Genomic DNA, 7,706 nt, shown 5'->3' with positions numbered 1-7,706 from the left:
ACTTGCGTCAAATGAGTCTGCATCAGGTTTGTCTTCACAGGCATGTCAGTTCCATGAGACCCAGCATCAATAGTTGAAAAGGCCGCGTCACCACCTTCATCACCTACACCTTTAGGAGCTTGAGCAACATCCTCATCGCTTTGTTGCATGCAAGCAGCCTTTTGACACCGTTCCAACTCCTTTCTCCTCTGAAAATCACACTTCTTCTTTCTTATCCTTTCATCCTCGAGCTGTAACTGCATAGGAACATCCTCAACCTGAGTAACAGGCTCAGTGCCATCAACACTCTGTGACTGAGTAATAGACAACTGCAAGCTCCCATCGCCATCATCAAAGTTAAGAGAATACATTTCATCATTAATATCTTTGACAACATCACCAATGTCCTCAGCAGCAGCATGGCTGTCATTAACTGCATAAACCAATAACATAAGCACACACATATAAAATTAAAACACAATTCACATTCAACAGACAAGATAAATAAGGCGCATAGCATCAGACACAAACAAAAGGAACAACTGATGTAACTAAACATATTTATGTATTCAGGGCTGTTAAAAAAAGAGCAAATATAAGGGAAACACCAGCAACACTCGCAAGTTCTTCTAAAGGATTTGGTATCTAAAAAATAACATTCACAAGATCTTGACAGCGTTCTGATTTGTCAGAATCAGGAGGCACCGGCACTCCAACATCTGCAACAACATCATAATCAGCAAAAAGGTAAAAAAAGAAAAGTACATGAACAAGCAATCAGTTCAACTATATGAACACTATAAGTGCACCCAATAAAACAATATCACCCCACCACTGGCACACCAAACTTCAAAATGACAACTCTTTCAACATCATATTAGTTCTTCTCAGACTGCTACAAACTATTCAAATGCCAGGACAACAGTTCAAACAACACATGGTGATCAGTACTGCAACCTGTCTGCAGTTCACAGCAACCTAAAAACTAGACACACCACACATTCCAGGGAAAAAATTAACAACAATCAAAATCCATACAACTTGTAAAGTCCATATGACATCACCTATACAACTAAAAACCTATTAAGCACCAGATCTGATAAAACATTATCCGAATTATAGGAAAAATTACCTGCATTCAACTTGTCTGGACTGGATGATGTACCCATTGAGATCTACAAACCTAAAATCTGCCGAACCAGATCTGCAAGACGCATGAACAAAAATTAGGGGTCTTACCTATTTCAGAAACGAAGCACACATACAAAGCAAAACTCTTACCAGCAAACACAAAATCCACCACTGAATCCAGTATCACTGACGCGAACCGCTCGTTCAAGAGCAAAGGAACCCTAGCGAATCCAGCCTGAGACAGCACGAGAGCAATAACTTAGAAATACAGGAAAAATCTATACATAAGGGGACGCAAGGGCAGTCGATGGCAGAGCTAAAGGAGCAAACAGAGCACCCAGACCTCCACCCCTGGAGTTCAACCCGTCGGCCGATGCTCCCGCAGCGAAACAGGAGAAGCAACTTCTATGCGAGAAGACGAGAGGAGGGGAACGAAGAAGGAATCGATTTGTGGAGGAGAGGGGAGCGGAACGGGGGAGAGCAGCGGTTAAAGGTGAGTGGGAGAAAACTGATGGCTAAAGCCCACAATCATGGAAAAGCCCACTATCTCTGGGCAGTTACTAAAGATAATAGCAAAAATTAAATACAATAAAAAATTAATATAGAGGGAGAAAACAAATGGCTAAAGTACAAAATAATAACTCACAACAGTATAATAAAAATTATCAAAAAAATACAAATGAAATAATACTTCATAACGGTGCTGGTTTTCCCCTAAAAACTATAAGATAATGGGGGCAAGTCATGTTACGGACTCGCCTCCGCATGCGATGCCGCGGCACGCCGCGTCCTCGCCTGCTACGACTCGTTACTGGCTCGGCCTCGCCGGGGGGGGGAGGGACCCCCTTCCTTGTTCTCACGCTAACGCGGCTCCCCCCCACACACGCACCCACACACCCTAAGATAAGATAATGGGGGCAAGTCCGTACAAGGAAGATGTGTCAGTACAACTATGCCCCTCGGTGCGGTGCTGGTTTTTTCCCTAAACCCTAAAGATAAGATAATGGGGGCAAGACATGTTACGGACTCGCCTCCGCATGCGACACCGCGTCACGCCGCGTCGTCGCCTGCTACGGCTCATTCCTGGCTCGGCCTCGCCGGGATGGGGGAGGGGGGTCCCGACCCCCCTATCCCCCGGCTTTGCCTCGCGCTAACGCGGCAGTGCGCTCGTTTGACAGGTGCAGTGCGGTTATTCTGTAGCCCCCCCCCCCACACACACGCACCCACACACCCTAAGATAAGATAATGGGGGAAAGCCCATACAAGGAAGATGTGTCGGTACAACTATGCCCCTCGGTGCGGTGCTGGTTTTTCCCCTAAACCCTAAAGATAAGATAATGGGGGCAAGTCATGTTACGGACTCGCCTTCGCACGCGACGCCGCGGCACGCCGCGTCGTCGCTTGCTACTGCTCGTTCCTGGCTCGGCCTCGCCGGGATGGGGAGGGGGTCCCGACCCTCCCTCCCCCCCGGCTCGGCCTAGTGCTAACGCGGCAGTGCGCTCGTTTGACAGGCGCAGTGCGGTTATTCTGTCCCCCCCCCCACGCACCCACACACCCTAAGATAGATAATGGGGGCAAGTCCATACGAGGAAGATGTGTCAGTAAAACTATGCCCCTCGGTGCGGTGCTGGTTTTTTCCCTAAAAAATATAAGATAATGGGGGCAAGTCATGTTACGGACTCGCCTCCGCATGCGATGCCGCGGCAGGCCGCGTCGTCGCCTGCTACGGCTCGTTCCTGGCTCGGCCTCACCAGGATGGGGGAGGGGGTCCCTCCCCTCCCCCTGGCTCGGCCTCGCGCTAACGCGGTAGTGCGCTCGTTTGACAGGCGCAGTGCGGTTATTCTGTCCCCCCCACACACACACGCACCACGCGACGCACCCACACACCCTAAAAAAGATAGATGTTCTTCAGTCCATACCATAAAAATCCATCAGTGCAGCTATGCCACTCGGTGCGGTCCCTATATATCTTACCCAGATATTCAATTAAAAAATCCAAAAGAATGCCGAAAAAGAATGAGAACAAAGAGAGAGAGAGGGTAACACACTATAGAAAAAGATGTCAGTTCAAGTAGAGGACAACATTCAATACTTAGAAAATGCTTATATTAGGCAAAAAAATCATAAAAACTAGAAGGAAAAAATGCTAAGAATCAAAAATATTCACCACCCCATGGGACAAGCCGGCCCGACGCAGGTGGGTACTAGGACTCAAGCCAACCACGAAACAACCGGCAAATCCTTTGTAAACTAGATTGCGGGGGCCATCCCACCAGGGCCCACAGGTCATGACAGAGGGCGAGCATCATGTATAAGCGCTCAGGTAAGTATTTAGAGGAGTTCGACCAGTGAGCCTCGGCAGCATTTATAAACAGGTCAAGTGCCCCCTCGACTAGCGAGGTGGGACTAAACGTATAGCGTACGCGCACGCCGCACTGCACAGCCGCGCGGACGAGCTATCTGGGCCAAAAACAATGACTCCGGCGGATGGCCCAATACAGTAGTTAGCCCCATTACAAAATCCTAAAACGATCACGCACGACCAACTAAAAGAAACAAATGCAGATAATTTTAAAAAACCTAATAAGAAATCAGTTCAAAACAAATAATGTAAAATTTTCAAACACATGTTAATTGTAAGAACTAAAAAAATACTTTATTTTTTGGAAAATTAAACGTAGAAGATTGTAATAAAAATTTCAGAAACAAATTTATAAAAAGTTCAACTACTAAAATTCATAAGGTTCAAGTAATATTAGTACCGTGCAGCAAAGTTTAAATTCCTTTTTATTTTCAAAAATACTAGAACTATCACTATTAAACTAAAAAAATAAAAATTGTACTCTAAAATTCATGTAAAAAAGTAAGAAAAAATGCTCTACAACAAACGAATGCGATTGGCCATTGACATCCTAAATAGTTCAATACTATCATTTACAGCATGTAAGTTTAGTAAACTCAAAACCCAAAAGGGGTCCTACAACCATCATCAGCGTATATTTCCCGTCTGCGAGCTATATACATGAAAATATCCCAGTCTAAACAAAGGATGCCCATCAGTTCAACTGTAATTGTTCCAGTTCAAATATAAAGAATATAAAAAACAGTTATGCTTGAGCAAAAAAATAGGAAAGCATTACATAAATTAAAAAATAGCGCATACAATAAAATACAAACAAATTGTCAAACCCATCTGGTAATACCATAGAATTCAACCATCTCACATGCATTGTTTTAAAGAAAAAATACTGCAACATAATCAAACGCACATAAATCTCACAACCAGCGTCATTTGCCACATTTAAACCTACATCACATAAATTCTGAACGTCAGAGAGTCATCTTCCCTAGAGAACATAACCATAACCACATCACCATCCTCAAATCCAGACTCTGCCACAAACTCCTTCCACCCAGTAGTTAGGTTGATGCAACCATCAAAGTCGATGTGGTAGGCAACTTCCATCAACTGATACCCATTTTTTATGAAGTCTCCATCTTCAGTATCCCGGAACTAGGAGCAACAATCCTGATTCTGGGTGACATTTTCTGCAAATGGGCATGGGAGAAGAAAACAAAGTGAACACCTGACATAACTAAATTTTTACACAGATCTAGGAACGGTTGCATAACAAAATGAAAAGAAAATATCTGAACCAAAACAAAAACACCAAACTAACTAGTCATATGACCTGACTAAACTGAAGAAATATACATATCAATACACCTACAGTAAAAACATCTGACAAAAACAGAACAAGGATTATACAAAAATGGATAAAATACTGTTAAGTAATGAACAAATATACACACATATCCCTATTGTTAAATTCTGACAAAACCAAATAAAAATTATAGACAAACTATTGATAAAACTAAACTACAGACTCAGTCCATGGGATTCAAAATGAGACCTAAAAAAAGAACAAAACAAAACGAATAGAAACACATACCCATGATTCCTTCAAGTCCTCAACCATCAGGCGACAAACATAGGGTGCACGAAACCCATGGTTGCTATATAGAAGACACGAAAGTTGCCCATGGCGCTGAGTCTCGGTGAGCCCCAAACCAGATTCGTACACACAGCCGTCAGTTATGCGCGCCATCTTTGCCAGACATCCACATGAACAATCCTCCATGGAAAACACAGGAATAGGGAAGAAAACAACAGAGAGAAGAGGGAGGGACCTAGATCTGATTCTGGAAGAAGGAAGAAAAAGGAGGGGGAGACTGAGCCACACACCACACATAGATGGATAGAATTTATAGCCAGGGAGACTCGCAGATTATAATAATAATAAATAGGCAGGTGGGCAGCCAGCTAGTAGAAAATAGTTATAATACAAGTCATGCAACATTTGACCGCAAATCAGTTCAACTTCAGATAAAGCAGCAGTTCAAAAGTGCACATAAAAAACATATGCAGATAAAACAACACATTCAGAGGTAGACAGTTGAATTCATTTAGTCATTCAAACATCTGCTTCCTCACAACACAATCTTAAAAACATAAAAATTCAGTACTTCAGTCATAGCAATCAAAGAAACGACGCCATTTGGCCCTGGTGGATGGATGTGGAGCCGTGGCTACTCTCTCCCTAGCCCAACTGATGATCTGAATATGTTTCCTTCCCCTGCCCTCTGGGAAAAGAAGCCCCAGTTCATTGGAGTTGCAAGTATTCATCACCTCGCGCGCAAGGCGTCTGTTGAACTCTGCCTCCACTTCCTCCTCGGCAGCACGTCGTGCCATCTGCATGCGCCTCCTCCTCCTCCTCTGCTCCACTAATGCAGCCCTCACATCGATGGCATCCCCCTCCTCCTCTGTTACCTCTCCCAGCTCAGGATCCATCTAGCTTTTCTTTGGTTGTAGCTGGTGGAATGAAAGTGACAGAGGGCTCGGGCTTTATACTCAAAGTGCAGAGGTATGGCTAGGCAGCCAGTAGAAAATACTTACTCCGATGTCAACACGCAGTAATACAACTTTGACACGAAGCAGTCCAACTACACATACGGCAGCAATTCAAACAACATTGGAAAACACGCAACTTAATTATACAGTTGACCAGATTACAAGAAATCGCGGGCTACAGTCAACCACCATACACCACCTCCGCCAACGACCAAATAACATGGGAATCTGGGGTAGAAACAACTCAAAGAAGCAAAATTGACAACGCAAATATATATATATGTTGGGGAATGTAGTAATTTCAAAAAAAATCCTACGCACACGCAAGATCATGGTGATGCATAGCAACGAGAGGGGAGAGTGTTGTCCACGTACCCTCGTAGACCGAAAGCGGAAGCGTTATGACAACGCGGTTGATGTAGTCGTACGTCTTCACGATCGACCGATCCTAGTACCAAACGTACGACACCTCCGCGATCTGCACACGTTCAGCTCGGTGACGTCCCATGAACTCACGATCCAGTAGAGCTTCGAGGGAGAATTTCGTCAGCACGACGGCGTGATGACGGTGATCATGAAGCTACCGACGCAGGGCTTTGCCTAAGCACTACGACGATATGATCGAGGTGGATTATGGTGGAGGGGGCACCGCACATGGCTAAGAGATCAATGATCAACTTGTGTGTCTATGGGGTGCCCCCCTCCCCCGTATATTAAGGAGTGGAGGAGGGGGAGGAGGCCGGCCTCCTAGGCGCGCCCCAAGGGGAGTCCTACTCCCACCGGGAGTACGATTCCACCCCTTCCATGAGTAGGAGTAGGAGGGAAGGAAGGAGGAGAGAGGGGGAAGGAAAAAGGGGGGGCGCCGCCCCCCTTCCTAGTCCAATTCGGACTAGAGGGGGAGGGGGGGCGCGGCCTGCCCTAGCCGCCCCTTCCTCCCTCCACCAAGGCCCATGAGACCCATCACACTCCCCGGGGGGTTCCGGTAACCCCCCGGTACTCCGGTATTCGTCCAAACTTACTCAGAACCCTTCCGGTGTCCAAACATAGTCATCCAATATATTGATCTTTATGTCTTGGCCATTTTGAGACTCCTCGTTATGTCCGTGATCATATCCGGGACTCCGAACTACCTTCGGGACATCAAAACACATAAACTCATATTACCGATCGTCACCGAACGTTAAGCGTGCGGACCCTACGGGTTCGAGAACTATGTAGACATGACCGAGACACGTCTCCGGTCAATAACCAATAGCAGAACCTGGATGCTCATATTGGCTCCTACATATTCTACGAAGATCTTTATCGGTCAAACCGCATAACAACATACGTTGTTCCCTTTGTCATCGGTATGTTACTTGCCCGAGATTCGATCGTCGGTATCTGAATACCTAGTTCAATCTCGTTACCGGCAAGTCTCTTTACTTGTTCCGTAATGCATCATCCCGCAACTAACTCTTTAGTTACAATGCTTGCAGGGCTTATAGTGACGTGCATTACCGAGAGGGCCTAGAGATACCTCTCCGACAATCGGAGTGACAAATCCTAATCTTGATCTATGCCAACTCAACAAGTACCATCGGAGACACCTGTAGAGCACCTTTATAATCACCCAGTTACGTTGTGAAGTTTGGTAGCACACAAAGTGTTCCTCCGGTATTCGGGAGTTGCATAATCTCATAGT

The sequence above is a fragment of the Aegilops tauschii genome, chromosome 4, assembly GCF_002575655.3.
Source record: "Aegilops tauschii subsp. strangulata cultivar AL8/78 chromosome 4, Aet v6.0, whole genome shotgun sequence".
Taxonomy (NCBI): Eukaryota; Viridiplantae; Streptophyta; class Magnoliopsida; order Poales; family Poaceae; genus Aegilops; species Aegilops tauschii.
This window is presented reverse-complemented; position numbering follows the sequence as displayed.